Source organism: Hordeum vulgare, chromosome 4H (genome assembly GCF_904849725.1).
Source record: "Hordeum vulgare subsp. vulgare chromosome 4H, MorexV3_pseudomolecules_assembly, whole genome shotgun sequence".
In the NCBI taxonomy this organism is placed as follows: domain Eukaryota; kingdom Viridiplantae; phylum Streptophyta; class Magnoliopsida; order Poales; family Poaceae; genus Hordeum; species Hordeum vulgare.
Window position 1 is genome coordinate 94,368,925 of NC_058521.1, and position 22,323 is coordinate 94,391,247.

Here is a 22,323-nt window from a genome sequence, read left to right on the forward strand (position 1 = left end):
AGAGTAGTTCCAAGCTGAAGACATCACATGCAAGATGACCATGACCTTGACACCGTCTCTAGCTTTGTTATGACTAGATTCATGTTTCCTTCGTCATATGATCGATGCCTACCATTGATATAATTTCCTCCTGGTATTGCCATGAAACCCAAACACTTTCCCCTCCTAGCAAATATTGAATGGCTAAGTAGGCTTGCTCAGCTTCTAATGTTAGCGTTGCTAGTTGCAGGTGCGAGTTGTCTCATGTGTTAACATGAGTTTTGATATCATTGTTTTTTAATATGTTATTTAATTAATTCACCTATATACTTGGTAAATGACGGAAGGCCTAGCCTTTTGCCGGGTGATTTGTTCCGTTATTGCCGCCTTAGTTTCCGGCTACCGGTGTTTGATTCCATAACTGATCGCTCCTAACACGTTCGGGGTTGTTATAGGGACCCCCTTGATAAATCGTGTTGTGTTAAGACTTGTCCGGCAGGACCCAACATTGGTTTTAATTGCTAATCACCTAATAATAACTTGCATAGGGAATAGCTACCCCGAGGAATTTAATCAACACCCCGGGCCAGTGCTCCTCATTAGTGTTGGTCCAAACTGGTCTGCCTGCGGGGCCACCACAAGGAAACTTGAGGTTTGGTTCTTGTAACTAGTTCCATCGGTCGTGTCCTGAAACTGAGATATGCGGCTCTTATCGGGGTCGTCGACACGACGGGAGGTCCTGCTAGTCTTGTCTTACCTTAGCGATATATCTTGCGTATAGGAATCCCAGTGAAGCTTTGGTTCTCCCCAGCGTGGAGGTTTCCCTCTAAGGAATCCGATGTGATCACGAGATTCGTGATAGAGGATTACTTTGCGGCCCATGACCGTTTGTGATGGACTAGTTGGAGCACCCTGCAGGGTTTAATCTTTCAGAAAGCCGTGCCCGCGGTTATGTGGCAACTTGGAATATTTGTTAACATCCGGTTATAGATAACTTGAACTTAATCTAATAAAACTGCCAACCGTGTGCGTAACCATGATTGTCCCCTTCGAAGACCTCTCTTCGATCGGGAACACGGTGGGGTTATGTTTGACGTAAGTAGGTGTTCAGGATCACTTAGTGATCACCTAGTCTTCGACCGCTAGCGTAGACCACCACATCTATATTCCGTTCTACGTAAGTTAGTCACCATAAATGCTTAGGAGGCTGCAACCTAAACACTGAACCTTCCTCACCTAATAACTTGACTAGTTTCGGTACCGAGGTCATAAATTGCTGAGTCCCTGTGGCTCACAGATTACTTCAACACCCCAACAGGTACAGGTACGCCCGACACAGGTGATCCAGGGGGCACGCAGCTGGCGTGGCAGTATGATGAGGAGAATGACCGCCTGTATGTGAACTATCCAGAAGACTGAGGCGTGGTTGTGATCATGGGCAAGTATGCGGGATAGCATAGCCTTTTTCTCATGTTATGTAGTCCATAGCAGAACTAACTTGTTTGAATAAATGTGTGGATGTAAACTCTCATATTATCTATGTGAGATGGCAAACGATTCCCTATTTGTCATTCTTTAATTATGTATGTGCTATGTTTATCTTGCTTGCAAAACGCATAGATGCGCTTCTTTCCATATTGGGGCATCGCCCCCTAAATAGGAAAGGACCGCATCTTAGTCGTTACAAGTTGGTAATCAGAGCCTTACGACCATAGGAGCCTTTGTGTGATCGTACTTGGCCGAGTCGAGTCTAGTAAAATGTTTTGAGTCTTAGTTATATCGGAGAGTAGGTTTCTTTTTCTCCGCTTCCATGCTCTAGTGAGGTTTTCGTCTTAGGAAATCTTAATTCTACTCCTCTTCTCGCTCAAAAAAAAATTAGGATCACGCGGGTATTTTGAAATCTATATGATATCGATGTGACGGAGTTCTGTCTTGGTGCCTCCTGTCTGCCTTGATTTCTTCCGGGGAGTTGAGCTCCAGGGGATTCTTGTGCACATCGCCATCATTCAGATTTCTGAGTATCTCAGAACGAAGGATGTTCGTAATTGCTTCAATACTAATAGTGGCGAGATAACCCCGATGTCCCCAGTACTGGTGCAGATTGTTCGGGAGTACTGCCATACTTTGTATCGTTGTGATCACGAGGGTCTGTAGTAGATGAAGGTCCGACATTCTGGTTATGTGTTGATGGACGTGATACATTGGACAGGTTAGTATAGGAGTTGTGTGAATATTACTCCTTGTATCCGTGTACCAGATTGCATGACCAGATATTTCGAGAATTCATAGGTGGCATATCAAGTAGTGACTTATAGGACAATCTTCCTACAGATGCATGATGTGAGGTTGGGATTCGACATTCAGTGGGTACGTTTGTTCATGGTCGTCTTACAGGGGCGTTGTGTCTTAAAGAGTCCTTGTAGCTTGCTACGACTCGGGGATACTTCGTAAGTCGTGTGCACTACCTTGCACAGGATGGCTACTGTAAATTCGAGCCCGTGCGATCTTATCCACGAAGATATCGGATGAAATCTCGGTCATATGTTTGTTCTGAGCGGTTCTAGCTCATACTTGTTGGCAAGTGGTCTTAATCAGAATTTTGTCGACAGTCACTTTGAGGAAACATTCTTACTATTTTGTTCGAGTGCAATTGCTAATATTCCTGTTCAGATATTCCTGCCTTTTTGATTCAGCTTTACCTTCAATTTATTATGTGGGCTAATGTGTTGTCCGTCTTCAGGATGGCTCCACCAACTCGTCAGAATCCAGGTCATGAGGGTGCTGAGATGCCGCCACCACCCCCTCCTCCAGAAAATCCTCCACCGCCGCCTCCTCCTGCATTGGCTTGGCAAGCGGTGATGGCTGCTACAAATGCAAACACTCATATGCTGATACAGTTGTTGCAAGAGAGGACTAATCAGCAGCAAGGCAACTTCAACCATGGTGGCAATCAGTTTGCTAATCTGAGTCAGTTCCTGTCAAATTAGCCGAAGACCTTCACGTCGTGTGACCAGCCGTTTGATGCTGAGGATTGGATTCGCGACATGAACAAGAACTTTAAGTGTAGCAATGTCCGTCTAGAGGATTTCGTCAAGTTTGCAACATTCCAGCTGAAGGGGCAAGCATCGATCTGGTGGCAGCAGTTGAAGGATTCCAGGGGTGCCGGAGTGATCACTTGGGATGAGTTCTACAGAGACTTTAGTTCCCACTACATCCCGTCTAGCTTTGTGGAGGAAATGTGTGAGAAGTTCAAGCACTTGAAGCAAGGTGGTGACTTCGTGTACAAGTACAACGTCGAGTTCCACGAGCTAGCCCGATATGCCTTGCAGGATATTCCGGATCAGAAGAGCAAGATTTATCAGTTCAGAGGTGGTTTGAAAGAGGATTTGCACCTAGCCCTCGCTTTGCACGATCCTGAGGAGTTCGATAAGTTCTACAACTTGGCTCTCAGGGCTGAGGCAGCTCTGCTCAGGGTGGAGAATTCAAAGAAGCGCTTCAGAGATTTGATACGTCTCCAACGTATCTATAATTTTTGATGGTTTCATGCTATTATCTTGTCAAACTTTGGATGTTTTGTATGCCTTTTATATGTTTTTTGGGACTAACTTATTAACTCAGTGCCAAGTGCTAGTTCCTGTTTTTTCCATGTTTTTTACCCCTTTCAGAGGAGATTTTGAAACAGAGTCCAAACGGAAGAAAATCCCCAAAACAATTTTTTCTGGAAAGGAAGAAGATCGGAACGCTTGGGAGCCAAGGCAGGGAAGCCTCAGGGGCCCCACAAGCCCCTTCCCCGCGGCCAGGGGGGCTACACCATCCAGGCTTGTGGGCCCCCTGGACGCCCTTTGCCCTAGGTCTTTCGCCTATATATTCCCATAAATTCTAGAAAAAATTAGGAGATCATCGAAAGTACATTTCCGCCGCCGCAAGCTTGTGTCTCCGCAAGATCCCATCTGGAGCACGTTCTCGTGCCCTGCCGGAGGGGGGATTCGGACACGGAGGGCTTCTTCATCAACACCATGACCTCTCTGATGATGCGTGAGTAGTTCACCATAGACCTACGGGTCCATAGCTAGTAACTAGATGGCTTCTTCTCTCTCTTGGATCTTCAATACAAAGTTCTCCATGATCTTCATGGAGATCTATCCGATGTAATCTTCTTTTGCGGTGTGTTTGTCGAGATCCGATGAATTGTGGATTTATGATCATATTATCTATGAATCTTATTTGAGTTTCTTCTGATCTCTCTTATGCATGATTTCATATCCTTGTAATTCTCTTCGAGTTGTGGGTTTTGTCTGGCCAACTAAATCTATGATCCTTGCAATGGGAGAAGTGCTTCGTTTTGGGTTCATACCGTGTGGTGACCTCACCCAGTGACAGAAGGGGTAGCGAGGCACGCATCGTGTTGTTGCCATCAAGGGTAAATAGATGGGGTTTTCATCCTTGGTTTGAGATTATCCCTCTACATCATGTCATCTTGCTTAAAGCGTTACTTTGTTCGTCATGAACTCAATACACTAGATGCATGTTGGATAGCGGTCGAAGTGTGGAGTAATAGTAGTAGATGTAGAAAGTATCGGTCTACTTGTCTCGGAGGTGATGCCTATATGTATGATCATTGCCTTAGATATCATCATGACTTTGCGCGGTTCTATCAATTGCTCGACAGTAATTTGTTCACCCACCGTAATACTTGCTATTTTGAGAGAAGTTTCTAGTGAACACTATGGCCCCCAGGGTCTACTCCACACCATATTTTCAGCCTTACACTTTTTACTTCGTTGCACTTTCCGCCTTCAGAACTCACTTTGCAAACAATCTTGAAGGGATTGACAACCCCTTTGAAGCGTTGGTGCAAGCTTGTTTGTGTTTGCGCAGGTACTCTGGACTTGACGAGACCCTCCTTCTGGATCGATACCTTGGTTCTCAAACTGAGGGAAATACTTACTGCTCCTGTACTGCATCACCCTTTCCTCTTCAAGGGCAAAATCAACGCAAGCCCAGCCTCTGTCAACATGTCAATTTCTGGCGCTGTTGTTTGTGGGATAGCAGAAGAAATTCTGGCACCGTTCCCGGGGAGGAAGATCAAGTCAAGAACTCATCCAAGTAGGTGTCGCAAACTCATCTCTTGCATTTACTTTGTTTGCCAATTGCCTCTCGTTTTCCTCTCCCCCACTTCACCAATTTGCCTTTTTGTTTGCCTTTTTCGTTCGCCCTTTTCTCTCGCTTGCTTTCTGTTCGCTTGTGTGCCATGTGCCTTCAATATGCTTGCATCTTCGCTTGCTGAAAATCTAGTGATATGGATCCTCATCCACTTGCTAATCTCTTTAGAGATCCAATTATGTTGATCCAATTCCAAGTGAGTTGAGTGCACTTGACTATCTTTATGAAGTTTTGCTTGAGATGCGTGAATCTGAAAGTTTTGAGGAAGAAATTTATGAAGTGATTCACGAAGGCTCCTTGGATGAAAAGCATGATTGCAATGGTTTCACTATAAATTCTATTAGTGACAATCATGCTAAAAATATGCAAAACCCTAAGCTTGGGGATGCTAGTTTTGCTATGTCCACTACTCGTTGCAATGATCATGAGTGGGGCGATGATTTTTATTATGATCTTGAAAATTTGTTTAAGCCTCACGATGAATATGATATTTGCAATATTATTGAAAGTGGGTTTGGAGAAGTCATGACTTTAGTTGATGATAATCCCACTATTTTTGAAGAGCGTCAACTTTGCATGCATGTGGATCATGAAAAGAATATCCTATGTGATAGATACATTTTTGAATTCGAATATGATCCCACATGTAATTATTATGAGAGAGGAAAATATGGTGGTAGAAACTTTCATATCACTAAATCACCTCTTGTTATGTTGAGATTGCTATTGTCTCTTTCTTCTTCCTTGCATATGGTAACTATTGGTTGTCTTGACAATCTGTTTTCCTATAAGATGCCTATGCATAGGAAGTATGTTAGACTTAGATGTGATTTTCACATGCTTTATGATGCTCTCGTTGTGCTTCAATTCTTGTCTTTTGTGTGAGCATCATTGAATTATCAATGCCTAGCTAAGGGCGTTAAACAATAGCGCTTGTTGGGAGGCAACCCAATGAATTTATCTTTTTCTTTCTGTTTTGTTGCATCCACACTTTCACAATTCTGTTGTGATTGTGTTTTTTGTGTTTATTTTTGTGTTTGAGCCAAGCGAATCCTTTATGACTAGTCTCGGTAATGGTTGTTTGATCCTGCTGGAAAAAGAAAAAAACTTTTTGCTCACGAGATGATTTTTCATTTTTATTCAGAAACAGCTTTTGAGTTGATTTTTTTGCTGCTGATGGATAAGCATTTTTCCCAGGCCGTCGTAATGTTTCAGATTTTTTGAGGTACCAGAAGTATACGAAGTATACATATTGCTACAAACTGGTCTGTTTTTGACAGATTCTGTTTTTGTTGAGTTGGTTGCTTGTTTTGATGAAACTATTGTTAGTATCGGGGGGTACTAGCCATGGAAAAGTGAGAATACAGTAGCCCATCATCAATATAGATAGAATTCAAGGTTGCTACAGTACCAAAAGAAGTGGTAGTTTGTTTTCTTGTACTAATGTTATCACAAGTTTCTGTTTAAGTTTTGTGTTGTTAAGTTTTCAAGTTTTGGGTGATGTTCTCATGGACAAAGAGATAAGGAGTGGAAAGATATCAAGCTTGGGGATGCCCAAGGCATCCCAAGCCAAATTCAAGGACACCAAAAAGCCTAAGCTTGGGGATACCCCGGGAAGGCATCCCCTCTTTCGTCTTCAATCCATCGGTAACATTACTTGGACCTATATTTTTTTCACCACATGATATGTGTTTTTCTTGGAGCGCCTTGTACCATATGAGTCTTTTCCTTTTGTTGTGTCACAATCATCCTTGCTACATACCTTTTTGATAGAGAGAGACATGCACTCATCGTGATTTTGCTAGAATGCACATAGTGCTTCACTTATATCTTTTGAGCTAGACACTTTTGCTCTTGTGCTTCACTTATATCTTTTAGAGCACGGCGGTGCGTGATTTGGTAGTTGGCTTATGCTATGAGAGTAGTCCCAAATGTGACAGGTACCCAAAGAGGATACAAAAATCTCCATCTTCATGTACATTGAATAGAAAGAGAAGTTTTGATTCCTCTTAATTAGTTTTGAGACGTGGATTCGGTAATATTAAGAGTTATGTTAGTAGGGTGTTCTGAATCCAGAAATACTTGTGTTGAAGTTAGTGATTCCCGTAGCATGCACGTATGGTGAACTGCTATGTTAGGAAGTGGGAGCATAATTGATCTAAGGATTGTCATCCTTTGTGTAGAGGTCGGGATCGCGCGATGGTTAACACCTATCAACCCTTCCCCTCGGAGTATGCGTTTAGCACTTTCTTTCGATTACTAATAAAAACTTTTGCAACAAGTATGTGAATTCTTCATGACTAATGTGAGTCCATGGTATAGATGCACTTTCACCTTCCACCATTGCTATCGTCTCTAGTGCCGCGCAATTCTCGCCGGTGCACAAACCCACCAAATTCCTTCCTCAAAACACCCACCATATCTACCTACTATGGCATTTTCATAGCCATTCCGAGATATATTGCCATGCAACTCCCACCGTTCCGTCTCATGACTTGTGCCATCACTCTCATATTGCCATTGCATGATCATAAGATAGCTAGCGAGATGTTTCAACGTCATACGCCATGCTAGATCGTTGCACATCCCGGTACACTGCCGGAGGCATTTCCTATGGAGTCATCATCATTGTGATCTTTGAGATGTGAGTAAATAAAAGTGTGATGATCATCATTATTAGAGCATTGTCCCATGTGAGGAAATAAAAAAAAGTCCAAAGAGCCCACAAATAATAAAAAGGGGAAAAAAGAAAAAAAAAGAGGCCTAAGAGCCCAAATAAAAAAAGGAGAGAAAAAGAGAGAAGGGACAATGCTACTATCTTTTTCCACACTTGTGCTTCATGATAGCACCATATTCTTCATGATTGAGAGCTTCTTGCTTTGTCACTACCATATGCTAGTGGGAATCTTCATTATATAACTTGGCTTGTATATTCCAATGATGGGCTTCCTCAAAATTGCCCTAGGTCTTCGTGAGCAAGCAAGTTGGATGCACACCCACTAGTTTTCCTTTTGAGCTTTCACATACTTGTAGCTCTAGTGCATCTCTTGTACGGCAATCCCTACTCATTCACATTGATATCTATTAATGGGCATCTCCATAGCCTTTTTGATACGCCTAGTCAATGTGACCATCTCATCCTTTTTGTCTCACAACCACCACCACACTTTATTCCACCTATAGTGTTATATTCATGGCTCGCGCTCATGTATTGCGTGATAGTTATAAAAAGTTTGAGGAAGTAAGAGTGCGAAAACAATTACTTGGCCAATACTGGGGTTGTGCATGATTTACATTAGTTGTGTGAGGATGACGGAGCATAGCCAGACTATATGATTTTGTAGGGATAACTTTCATTGGCCTTGTTATTTTGAAAGTTCATGATTACTTTGCTAGTTTGCTTGAAGTATTACTGTTTTCATGTCAATAGCTGATACGTCTCAAACGTATCTATAATTTTTTATGGTTTCATGCTGTTAACTTGTCAACTTTGGATGTTTTATATACGTTTTTATCTTTTTTGGGACTAACTTATTAATTAAGTGCCAAGTGTCAGTTCCTGTTTTTTCTTTGTTTTTGACTCTTTTCAGATCTGATTTTGGAACGGAGTCCAAACGGAATAAAATCCCCGAAATAAATTTTTCCAGAACAAAAGAAGATCAGGGGACTTGAGGGCCAAGGCAGGGGCCCACAAGGAGCCCACAAGCCCTGTTGCCGCGGCCAGGGGGGCCACGGCGACCAGGCTTGTGGCCTCCCTGCCGCTCCACTGCCCTAGCTCTTTGGCCTATAAATTCCCTAAAATCCCAGAAAAAATCAGGGCATCCACGAAAATACTTTTCCGCCGCCGCAAGCTTCCATTTCCGCGAGATCTCATCTGGAGACCCTTCACGGTGCCCTGCCGGAGGGGACTTTGGAGCTGGAGGGCTTCTACATCAACATCATCGCCTCTCCAATGACTCGTGAGTAGTCCACTTCAGACCTACGAGTCCGTAGTTAGTAGCTAGATGGCTTCTTCTCTCTCTTGGATATTCAATACAAAGTTCTCCATGATCTTCATGGAGATCTATTCGATGTAATCCTCTTTGGCGGTGTGTTTGTCGAGATCCAATGAATTGTGGATTTGAGATCAGATTATCTATGAATTATATTTGAGTCTTTGCTGATTTCTTATATGCATGATTTGATATCCTTGTAAGTCTCTCTGAGTCTTGGGTTTTGTTTGGCCAACTAGATCTATGATTCTTGCAATGGCATAAGTGCTTGGTTTTGGGTTCATACCGTGCGGTGACCTTTCCCAGTGACAGAAGGGGCGGCAAGGCACGCGTCGTGTTGTTGCCATCAAGGGTAACAAGATGAGCTTTCATCATAGATTTGAGATTGTCCATCTACATCATGTCATCTTGCTTAAGGCGTTACAATGTTCTTATGAACTTAATACACTAGATGCATGCTGGATAGCAGTCGACGTGTGGAGTAATAGTAGTAGATTTAGAAAGTATCGGTGTACTTGTTTTGGACGTGATGCCTATAGATATGATCATTGCCATAGATAACGTCATGACTTTGCGCGGTTCTATCAATTGCTCGACAGTAATTCGTTCACCCACCATCTACTTGCTTTCATGAGAGAAGCCACTAGTGAACACTACGGCCTCCGGGTCTATTCACAACTATCGTCTCCACTTTCACTTTTACTTTGCTTTGTTTACTTTTTGCTTTCAGTTCTCACTTTGCAAACAATCTATAAGGGATTGACAACCCCTTCATAGGGTTGGGTGCAAGCTCTTTGTGTTTGTGCAGGTACTTGTGACTTGACACGATCCTCCTACTGGATCGATACCTTGGTTCTCAAACTGAGGGAAATACTTACTACTTCAGTGCTACATCACCCTTTCTCTTCAAGGGAACACCAACGCAAGGCTCCAAGGACGCGGGGGGATCCATTTGTATATTTGCCAAGGAAGTCCCTGTAGGCGTAGCCAGCAGCAGAAGGACCTCTGACGCCGTTGCCGGGGAAGGTCTTTTGTTGCCGTAGCAGAAGGATTTCTGGCGCCGTTGCCGGGGAGGAGGATCAAGTCAAGAACTCATCCAAGTAAGTGTCGCAAACTCATCTCTTGCATTTACTTTGTTTGCCAGTTGCCTCTTGTTTCCTCTCCCCCACTTCACAAATCTTTGCCTTTTTCATTTGCCTTCTTCGTTCGCCCTTTTCTCTCCCTTGCTTTCTGTTTGCTTGTGTGCCATGTGCCTTCAATATGCTTGCATCTTCGCTTGCTGAAAATCTAGTGATAAGGATCCTCATCCACTTGCTAATCTCTTTAAGAGATCCAATTATGTTGATCCAATTGCTAGTGAGTTGAGTGCACTTGACTATCTTTATGGAGTTTTGCTTGAGGTGCGTGAATCTGAAAATTTTGAGGAAGAAATTTATGAAGTGATTCACGAGAGCTCCTTGGATGAAAATCATGATTGTAATGGTTTCACTATAAATTCTATTAGTGACAATCATGCTAAAAATATGCAAAACCCTAAGCTTGGGGATGCTAGTTTTTCTATGTCCACTACTTGTTGCACTGATCATGAGTGGGGTGATGCTTTTACTTATGATCTTGAAAAAAAAATTAAGCCTCATGATGAATATGATATTTGCAATATTATTGAAAGTGGGTTTGGAGAAGTCATGACTTTAGTTGATGATAATCCCACTATTTTTGAAGAGCGTCAACTTTGCATGCATGTGGATCATGAAAAGAATATCCTATGTGATAGTTACAATGTTGAATTCGAATATGATCCCACATGTAATTATTATGAGAGAGGAAAAGATGGTGGTAGAAACTTTCATATCACTAAATCACCTCTCGTTATGTTGAGATTGCTCTTGTCTCTTTCTTCTTCCTTGCATTTGGTAACTATTGGTTGTCTTGCCAATTTGTTCTCCTATAAAATGCCTATGCATAGGAAGTATGTTAGACTTAGATGTGATTTTCACATGCTTTATGATGCTCTCGTTGTGCTTCAATTCTTGTCTGTTGTGTGAGCATCATTGAATTATCAATGCCTAGCTAAGGGCGTTAAACAATAGCACTTGTTGGGAGGCAAACCAACGAATATATCCTTTTTCTTTCTGTCTTGTGTTTTTCACACTTTCATAATTCTGTTATGATTGTCTTTTTTGTGTTTCTTTTGCGTTTGTGCCAAGTAAAACCGTTATGATTAGTCTTGGGGATGATCGTTTGGTCATGCTGGAAAAGACAGAAACTTTCTGCTAACGAAACGAATTTTCATTTTTTTCTATAAATTCTTTTGAGTTGATTCTTCTTGCTGCTGATTTCTATGCAAATTCTTCAGATTGTCGTAATTTTTCAGAATTTTTTAAGTACCAGAAGTATACGAAGTATACAGATTGCTACAGACTGGTCCGTTGTTAACAGATTCTGTTTTTTGTTGAGTTGGTTTCTTATTTTGATGAAACTATGGATAGTATCGGGGGGTATTAGCCATGGAAGATTGAAAATACAGTAACCCAACATCAACATAAGTAGAATTTACTACAGTACCTAAGGAAGTGGTGGTTTGCTTTCTTATACTAATGTTATCACGAGTTTCTGTTTAAGTTTCGTGTTGTGAAGTTTTCAAGTTTTGGGTGAAGTTCTTATGGACAAAGAGATAAAGAGTGGCAAGAGCTCAAGCATGGGGATGCCCAAGGCACCCCAAGTTGATTCAAGGATGCCAAAAAGCCTAAGCTTGGGGATGCCCCGGGAAGGCATCCCCTCTTTCGTCTTCAATCCATCGGTAACATTACTTGGGGCTATATTTTTATTCACCACATGTTATGTGTTTTGCTTGGAGCGTCTTGTATCGTAGGAGTCTTTTATTTTTGTTGTGTCACAATCTTCCTTTCTGCACACCTAGAGAGAGAGACATGCACTCACCGTGATTTTGTCAAGCTTCACTTATATCCTTTGGTTAGACAATTCAGTTCACATGTGCTTCACTTATATCTTTTGAGCTAGTTGATTTTGCTCTATGTGCTTCACTTATATCTTTTAGAGCATAGCGGCGCGTGGCTTGGTAGTTGATCTATGCTATGAAAGTAGTCTCAAAAGGGGTAGTTATCCAAAGGGATATGAAAACTTCCACCTTCATATGCATTGAATAGTTAGAGAAGTTTCATTCATCTCAATTAGTTTTGAGTTGTGGTTGTGGTAATATTGAAGTTATACTAGTAAGGTGTTGTGGATCTAGAAATACTTGTGTTGAAGTTAGTGATTCCCGTAGCATGCACGTATGGTGACCGCTATGTGATGAATTCTGAGCATGATTAGTCTATTGATTGTCATCCTTTGTGTGGCGGTCGGGATCGCGCGATGGTTTATACCTACCAACCCTTCCCCTAGGAGTATGCGTTGAATGCTTTGTTTCGATTACTACTAAAACTTTTGCAACAAGTATATGAGTTCTTCATGACTAATGTTGAGTCCATGGTTTAGATGCACTTTCACCTTCCACCATCACTATCTTCTTTAGTGTCGTGCAACTTTCGCCGGTGCACAAAACCCACCATATAGCCTCCCTCAAAACAGCCACCATACCTACCTACTATGGCTTTTTCAAAGCCATTCCGACATATGTTGCCATGCAACTAAAACCATGACATGTGCCACCACTTTTACATTGCCATTGAATGATCATAAGATAGCTACCATGATGTTTCCGTTGATGTCTATGCCATGCTAGATCATTGTCACGGTACACTACCGAAGGCATCCCATATAGAGTCATCATTGCTCTAAGTTTTGAGTTGTAAGTGTGATGATCATCATTGATGGAGCATTGTCCCATGTGAGGAAATAAAAGAGGCCAGTGAAGCCCATTTACAAAAAGAGGCCAAAGATGCCCACAAAAATTTAAAAAAACGAAAAAAAGAGGCCAAACAGCCCATCAAAAAATGAGAGAAAAAGAGAGAAGGGACAATGCTACTATGTTTCCACACTTGTGCTTATTAAGCACCATGATCTTCATGATTGAGAGTCTCTCGTTTTGTCACCACCATATAGCTAGTGGGAAATTTTCATTATATAACTTGGCTCGTATATTCCAATGATAGGCTTCCTCAAAATTGCCTTAGGTCTTCGTGAGCAAGAAAGTTGGATGCACACCCACTAGTTTTTTTAAGAGCTTTCACATACTCTTAGCTCTAGTGCGTCATTTGTATGGCAATACCTACTCATTCACGTTGATATCTATTGATGAGCATCTCCATAGCTCATTGATATGCCTAGTCAATGTGACCATCTTCTCCTTGTTTGTCTTGCAACCTCCACCACACTCCACTCCACTTATAGTGCTAAAACCATGGCTCACGCTCATGTATTGCATGAGACTTGAAAAGGTTTGAGAAAGTAAAGGTGTGAAAACAATTACTTGGCCAATACCGAGGTTGTGCATGATTTAAATTCGTTGTGCAAGGATGATAGAGCATAGCCAGACTATATGATTCTGTAGGGATAACTTTCTTTTGGCCTTGTTATTTTGAAAGTTCATGATGACCTTGCTAGTTTGCTTGAAGTATTATTGTCTCCATGTCAATAGCAAACTATTGTTTACAATCTAATGGATCTGAACATTCACGTCACATAAGAGGAGTTACAAAGGACATCTATGCTAGGTAGCAAGAAAGCATCAAAAATTCATTATTTATCACTTCCCTACTCGAGGACGAGCAGGAGTTAAGCTTGGGGATGCTTGATACGTCTCAAACGTATCTATAATTTTTGATGGTTTCATGCTATTATCTTCTCAACTTTGGATGTTTTATATACCTTTTTTATCTTTTTTGGGACTAACTTATTAATTCAGTGCCAAGTACCAGTTCCTGTTTTTTTCTGTGTTTTTGACTCTTTTCAGATCTGATTTTGGAACGGAGTCCAAACGGAATAAAATCCCCAAAATATTATTTTTCAGAACAGAAGAAGATCGGGGGACTTGAGGGCCAAGGCAGGGGGCCCACAGGGATCCCACAAGCCCTGTTGCCGCGGCCAGGGGGCCGCGGCGACCAGGCTTGTGGCCTCCCTGGCGCTCCCCTGCCCTAGCTCTTTGGCCTATAAATTCCCTAAAATCCCAGAATAAATCAGGGCATCCACGAAAACACTTTTCCGCCGCCGCAAGCTTCCGTTTCCGCGAGATCTCATCTGGAGACCCTTCCCGGTGCCCTGCCGGAGGGGACTTTGGAGCTGGAGGGCTTCTACATCAACATCATCGCCTCTCCAATGACTCGTGAGTAGTCCACTTCAGACCTACGGGTCCGTAGTTAGTAGCTAGATGGCTTCTTCTCTCTCTTGGATATTCAATACAAAGTTCTCCATGATCTTCATGGAGATCTATCCGATGTAATCCTCTTTGGCGGTGTGTTTGTCGAGATCCGATGAATTGTGGATTTGTGATTAGATTATCTATGAATTATATTTGAGTCTTTGCTGATTTCTTATATGCATGATTTGATATCCTTGTAAGTCTCTCCAAGTCTTGGGTTTTGTTTGGCCAACTAGATCTACGATTCTTGCAATGGCATAAGTGCTTGGTTTTGGGTTCATACCGTGCGGTGACCTTTCCTAGTGACTGAAGGGGCATCAAGGCACGCGTCGTGTTGTTGCCATTAAGGGTAACAAGATGAGCTTTCATCATAGATTTGAGATTGTCCATATACATCATGTCATCTTGCTTAAGGCGTTACTCTGTTCTTATGAACTTAATAAACTAGATGCATGTTGGATAGCAGTCGACGTGTGGAGTAATAGTAGTAGATGCAGAAAGTATCGGTCTACTTGTTTTGGACATGATGCCTATTGATATGATCATTGCCATATATGACGTCATGACTTTGCGCGGTTCTACCAATTGCTCGACAGTAATTCGTTCACCCACCATCTACTTGCTTTCATGAGAGAAGCCACTAGTGAACACTACGGCCCCCAGGTCTATTCACAACTAACGTCTCCACTTTCACTTTTACTTTGCTTTGTTTACTTTTTGCATTCAGTTCTCACTTTGCAAACAATCTATAAGGGATTGACAACCCCTTCACAGCGTTGGGTGCAAGCTCTTTGTGTTTGTGCAGGTACTTGTGACTTGACGCGATCCTCCTACTAGACCGATACCTTGGTTCTCAAACTGAGGGAAATACTTACTGCTTCAGTGCTACATCACCCTTTCCTCTTCAAGGGAACACCAACGCAAGGCTCCAAGGCCGCGGGGGAATCCTTTGCATATTTTCCAAGGAAGTCCCTGTAGGCGTAGCCAGCAGCAGAAGGACCTCTGACGCCGTTGCCGGGGAAGGTCTTTTGTTGCCGTAGCAATAGCAAACTATTGTTTCGAATCTTACGGATTTGAACATTCATGCCACGTGAAAGAAGTTGCAAAGGACAACTATGCTAGGTAGAATTGCACATCAAAAATTCATTCTTTATCACTTCCCTACTCGAGGACGAGCAGGAGTTAAGCTTGGGGATGCTTGATACGTCTCCAACGTATCTATAATTTTTTATGGTTTCATGCTATTATCTTGTCAAACTTTGGATGTTTTGTATGCCGTCATTCTGTCGTCCCTCCCCTCATCGTCGGCGCATCTCCGTCGAGCCTGAGGCATCCGCGAGGATGGGGGATCTTCCCCCGTTCCATTTCCGACGCTAGCAAGGCCGAACCTCCTTCCTGGCGTCTCCTTCACGTCGTCGTCGCCAGAGCAAGATGCGGGTCGTCGCGAGGGCTGCTTCCTCTTCTTCCTCTCCATCGAAGCAGATCGTCCCCGAGCACTCCAGGGTGAGCTGCTCGTCCTCTTCTTCCTTTCCCCCTCGCGCGTAGCATCCCAGGAGGTAGCGCCACCGCTCTGTCACCGTAGCCACCGCTTAGCTGAGCTTAGTTGCGCCGCCGTGACAGGCTTCCTCCTGCTGTGGTAGGCACGGGAATGGGTCCCTGGTGGATCCCACTTCCTCCCCGCAAGCAGCCGCAGTTCAATTTGGGCCGTAGCTTCATCGTTTGTCGTCCCCTGTTCTGGCCACCGCCGATCTGTTGCAGGAACACAGGGGGGGTTACCCAAGAGTGTATCCTCCTCTACTCTGTTAAGTTCCGATTCGTAGCGTGGTGGTAAGTGGGTGGTTTTGGCGCCTAGTGGTCGTGGGTCCGAAACCCAGTGGCGCCCCTTTTATTTTGCTGAATTCTGGTGTTGTAGCATATAGGGAGAGATACCCTGTTTCGCTCCTCCTACCCGTCGAGCCGAGGCCAGTAGCGCAGTGGTACGTGTAGTGGTGCTAGCAGCAGTACCAGGGGGACCTGGGATCGAATCCAGGAACTCCCCTTTTGATGTTTTGTTTTATTTTTTCCTTTCTTTTGCTTCCTTTTATATTTCAGCTAGTGAATATACTTTGTGGGGATAGTTTCCAAGTGGTTTTTGCTAGGAGCCTAGGAAGATGATGTATGCATGTGTATGCTCTAGTGGTGTATGTGTGTGTGAAGTGGGTGCACTAATAGTATGTGTGTGTGTGTTAGTATGTGAGTGTGTGCACTAGGTGTAGTGTGTGTATGTGTGTTCTAGGATTTGTATGTGTGTGTGTTACTAATATCCATGGGTGATTAGCATATGCACTAGTTTGTGCAAGTGTGTGAGTGTGTGTGTGTGTGGGTCCCCCCCACATACTTGTGTGTGGATGTGCATGTGTGTGTGTGTGTATGGTGATGTCCTATGGCACACATACATGAGGTCTAAACCCTCATGTCACCATTGGAGTTGTGAGTGTGTGCAAGTGCATGTGTAGGTGATGATCTAGTGAGAAACACATATGATATGGCACTATTTGCATCTATGTGATTCCATGTAGTTTTTCCTTTCAACTTTGTGCCTATTTGTTCTATGCAAGTACCTAGGTATTATATATGTTTTCGGGGTAGAATAATCCCAGGAATCCATTAGTGAAATCAGATTTCCCTTTTGGAACACTTTCTGGAGATGTCATTTTTCTGTTTTGATCTATGTTTAGAGCTTGGTGACATGTGATGTGATGAGCCAAAGAGGGTAAACCCTTGATGTGGCAGTAGTGGGTGAACCCGTCTACAGCATGGTGGTTTTGTTTTATGCTTAGGAGTTTTTATGTGCAAGTTGTGCCTTCTCAAAGTAGGCATGTGGCTAAAATTGTGAGCTTAGTGAAAATCTGTGATTTTCACAATGTCTGAGAAACTGCTGTTATTTTCTTCCCTTGTAGTTGTGGTTGCAACAGTTCATGTGTTGCGAATCAGCCCTTGCAATCAACTAGAGAGTTGGAGCTTTTGTGTTTGTCTAGCTCTCTGTCAATTTTCATGCACTTTCATTTCCTGTAGATATTGTTTTGGGGGCTGTCAAAATGCTTCAGAGAATAAACAGCTGGTGAGAATCTGAGAATTTCACTAAGTCCCTGAAATCTATTATTTTGTCTAAGTTAGCACCTGTAGATCTTTCTGTGTGTAACTCCTTTGTATTATCTTCTTGCTCATGCTTGTAGAGCTTTTGAATAGCTTTTGCCACATATCTTATTTGGCACATTTGGGTGGCTGTAGGTGCTTTGCATGTTGCTCTCAAACTGCTATGATGCTGTTTATGACAGATTGCATAGTTTTGTTGTTTTGACGCTTGTGAGTACATAGTTGGTTGTGTGGTGAGTATGTTTGCACCACCCCACCTATACTTGTTTGTTTGGTCATGTTGCAACCTGGGAATACCAGAAGTATGCCATTGGAGAGTGCTTGTGGTAGATTTGATCCGTAGGACTCCATTTCTTGTTTCGTAGTTTCCGGTTGATCCGTAGCTCCGTTTTCTACGTTCTTTATATGTTTTTGCATCGTTTTCTCGTGATGCACCTGTTAATGTCATCTTCATGCATGCCAAGATAGCTGTGACAGCCTGATGCCGATGTTCCAGAAGATTCCCCTTCTATTCCGTTTTCGTCGTGTGTCTATTTCCTTTTGTCGCATCATCATCGCATCATCTGCATTGCATCGGCATCTCCGTTGCCGCCAGTTTTCAAAGCTTGCATCCGTTGTTAGTTGCCGGTTCCCGTCGTTGTCCGTTCTGATCCCGACAACACACGCACGCGCCCGCGGCATCGTTCGAACCCTGTTTTAAAAGTGTGCTTAAAACTTTCTCTGATCGAGGTGAAACTTGGCATGCGGTCGTGATTAGTTATATCCAGGCCGCCTGTCGAATTTCGTCGCGATCGGAGTTCGTCTGGTACCTGAACGGTCGACCGTAGCGGCACTGTATTCTGCCGCGCCGCCCGTTCTCCCTCTCGTCCCTGGATATCCCCTCTACACGGCCTCGTAACCGTTCCCGCCTTCGGAATTAGTCAAATCCGACCGCACGGTTGAAACCGTGGCAGAATTTGTCTAAACCTAGCCCCCCCCCATTTGTCTATAAATAGCCCCCGGGTAATTTTAGACAGCAACCCTAGCCCCTCCCTCGTTTTCCGTGCCCTCCACACACAGCCACACACTCTCTCCCTCAGCCTCCCACCAACCGCCGGGCCCGCCGAGCCCAGATCGGGCCCGGGCAGGCCCATCCGCCCCCGCCGGCGCCCTGTGTCTCCCTGGCCGAGGAGCTCCCTGCTCCCGAGCGCCCCTCGCCAGAGGTCGTAGCCGCCCCGCGCCAGATTGCTGCTGCCCCTCGCCGGAGGCCCTCGCCGGTCGCCGCCTCCCTTGCTGGGCTCGCCGCGCCGTCCCTCGCCGCCGCCCACCGCCGGCCATGCCCCGGTCACCGGAACGAGCGCTGCAACTTCTTCCCCGCCGCCAGATCGAGCCGCCGCCTCGCCGTGCACTGCAGGGTAGATCTGCCACCGCCTGAGGCCTCGGTCTCTTGCGCGGGCCCGTCGCCGCCCTGGCCCCGCGTCCCTGCTGCCGGCGAGTCGAGTCCCGCCGCCACCGAGCCATGGCCTCGATCGGATCGGGAGGTTGGTCCAGTGGAGTTAGTTGTAGCCCTTGTGTTTGTCTAGCATGCTGTGAATTTTCATGCCATTTGGAGTCCTGTAGCTATCGGTTTTGCTGCTGTCAATATGCCTTCAGATCGAAAACTGCAGCTTCAAAAACTGCTATTTTCACTAAGTCTGAAATAGTGTGTGGAAAGCCATTTTGTGACTTCTTTTCCTAGTGTTCCTTGCTGCCATGCTAGTTGTTGTTAGTTGTTTGTAGTAGTGCTTCTTGCCCTCTTTCGTGTCATGCCTTGCTTGAGTTTATCGGAGTAGTGTAGCCCGTAGTTGTGGGGCGTAGAAAATGCTATGAGGCTGATTTTCGCAGATTGTAGTGATTTCTTGTTTTGCTCGTAGTTGTTGAACCGTAGCTCCGATTTGATCGTGTCCTATATGAAACTTGCTTAGAATCTCGTGTAGTTTCATTTTCTCTTGCTGGTTGTATGTTTTGAAGTGCTCGTGACAGTTGTTGCACACATATTGCATACATGCCTTCATATCTTGCGGTGCTTGTAACTTTTGATCTGTAGCTCCGTTGGAGATGTTCTCTATGTGTAAATTACTTGTAACGACGCATAGAATCACGTGAACCTATTTGTTTTCCTGTTTAACAACTAATTAAATGTATTAGTTCAGATCTGGACAGAATTGTAAATTAACATGTGAGGTTGTCTCGGAGGTGCTATATGTCATTTCCGACCTCATTTAAAATGCCTAGGTAGTTAGTTTAATTATCGTGTATCTAATCGGGATAGAACTAAATAATTAAACGTGGAGTTTCGTCAATATGCAACTCGTTGCATATTGAACTTCACTTAATGTGTAGTGTTTGATTGTGTGAATTGTCATGCCGTGACTTGCATGTATTCAGCTGCTCATGCATCATATGTGTTGTGCATCGTGTGGTGAATTCCGTGTGTTGATTTGTGTTTCTGGTTTGCTTCATCTCGATAGAGTTCCGCAACGTGCCGGATTGTGAGGACCCGTTCGACTACGTCGGTTCGTCTGCTTCACGGAGTCATTCTTCTCCCAAGCAGGATCTCACGCAAGATGACCATTTCCCCAGATACCATTACTATCATTGCCATGCTAGTTTTACCGTTTCTACCGTTTATGTCTCGTTGCCTACCACATGTTAAATATCAGCCTCTCAACAATGTCATGATAACCTTCAACCTGTTCGACCTAGCAAACCACTGATTGGCTATGTTACGGCTTGCTTAATGCTGTGTAGCGTTGCTAGTTGCAGGTGCAGTTGTTTCCATGTGATTACATGGGTTCCTTGTCATATCACCATATTAATGCTATTTAATTTAATGCACCTATATACTTGGTAAAAGGTGGAAGGCTCGGCCTTTCTAGCCTGGTGTTTTGTTCCACCTTTGCCCCCTTAGTTTCGGCTACCGGTGTTATGCTCCATAAATGAGCGCTCCTAACACGATCAGGGTTGTTTTGGGGACCCCCTTGATAATTCATTTTAGATTAAAGCTGGTCTGGCAAGGCCCAACATTGGTACTATTTGCCCAACATAAAAATTTGATAATACTGAAATGCATAGGGAGTTAGCGCTACCCGAGGAGTAATTCTACATAATACAGGGAGGGCCAGTGCTGATGGTGCTGGTCCAAAACAGAGCAGGTTACTAGCGCTACCCGAGGCAACTCGGCGTCTGACGTGGTAACCATCACTCATCTGTCGTGTCCTAAGAACGAGATACGCGGCTCCTATTGGGATCGTCGACACGCCGGGCGGCCTTGCTGGATTAGTTTTACCTTTGACGAGATATCTTGTGCATCGGGATTCCGGTGATGCTTTGGGTAATCTCAGAGTTGAGGTTTTCCACTAGGGAATCCGACGAGATCGCGAGCTTCGTGATTGAGGATTTCGATGCGGCTTGTGGTAATTTGTGATGGAGTAGTTGGAGCACCCCTGCAGGGTTAAATCTTTTCGGAAAGCCGTGCCCACGGTTATGTGGTAACGTGGAAACTTTGTTTAACACTGGTTCTAGATAACTTGAAGTTAACTTAATTAAAACATGCCAACTGTGTGCGTAACCGTGACTGTCTATTTCGTGAGTTCTTACTCCGATCGAGGACATGGTGGGGTTATGTCTGACGTAGGTAGGTGTTCAGGATCATTCATTTGATCTTGAGTAGTTCACGTCCACTATGCGTAGATATTCCCCCTCTTATTTCTTGTACTATAAGTTAGCCACCAAATATATGCTTAGCCGCTGCTGCAACCTCACCACTTAACCATGCCTCACCCATTAAGCTTTGCTAGTCTTGATACCTTTGTAAATGAGATTGTTGAGTCCACTGTGGCTCACAGATTACTACAACACCAGTTGCAGGTACAGGTCAAGGTTACTTGATGCGAGCGCGTTGATTGTTCATTTGGAGTTGTTTCTTCTTCATCGATCTAGGATGGGTTCCAGGCCGGCAACCTGGGATAGCAAGGATGGACGTCGTTCTTCTTTTCTCATTTATTTTCGTCCATAGTCGTACCCTCCTCTTACTCTTGATGTTTATGTAATGTACTGATGTGACTCTGATGTAGCTTGTGGCGAGTGTAAGCCAATTCTATTATATATCTCTTCTTTTCAGTACATGTACTTGTAACGATATACATTCTTGTGACACGACGAGATGCGCTTCTATCCCTGACGAGGCCTTCGTGCCAAATTGAGGATAGGGTCAGATCTTGGGCGTGAAAAGTTGGTATCAGAGCAGTACCGACCTAGGAGCCCCCTTGATTGATCGAACTTGGCCGAGTCAAGTCTAGTGAAAAAACTGCTTTGAGTCTAGTTATATATCGAAGAGTAGGATTCTTTTTTCTCCTCTTCTATGCTCTGGTGAGGAATCTTGACATAATAATTTAATTCTACTCCTCTTCTCACTCAAAAAAAATTTAGGATCACGCGGATATTCTTGGAATCTATATGATGTCGATGTGACGGAGTTCTGTCTTGGTGCTTCCTATCTGCTTTGAGTTTCAGGGGAGTTGAGCTCCAGGGGATTCTTGAGCACATCGTTATCATTCAGATTTCTTAGTATCTCGGAACGAAGGATGTTCGTAATTGCTTCAATACTAGTAGTGGCGAGATAACCCCGATGTCCACAGTACTGGTGCAGATTGTTCGGGAGTACTGCCATACTTTGTATCGTTGTGATCACGAGGGTCTGTTGTAGATGAAGGT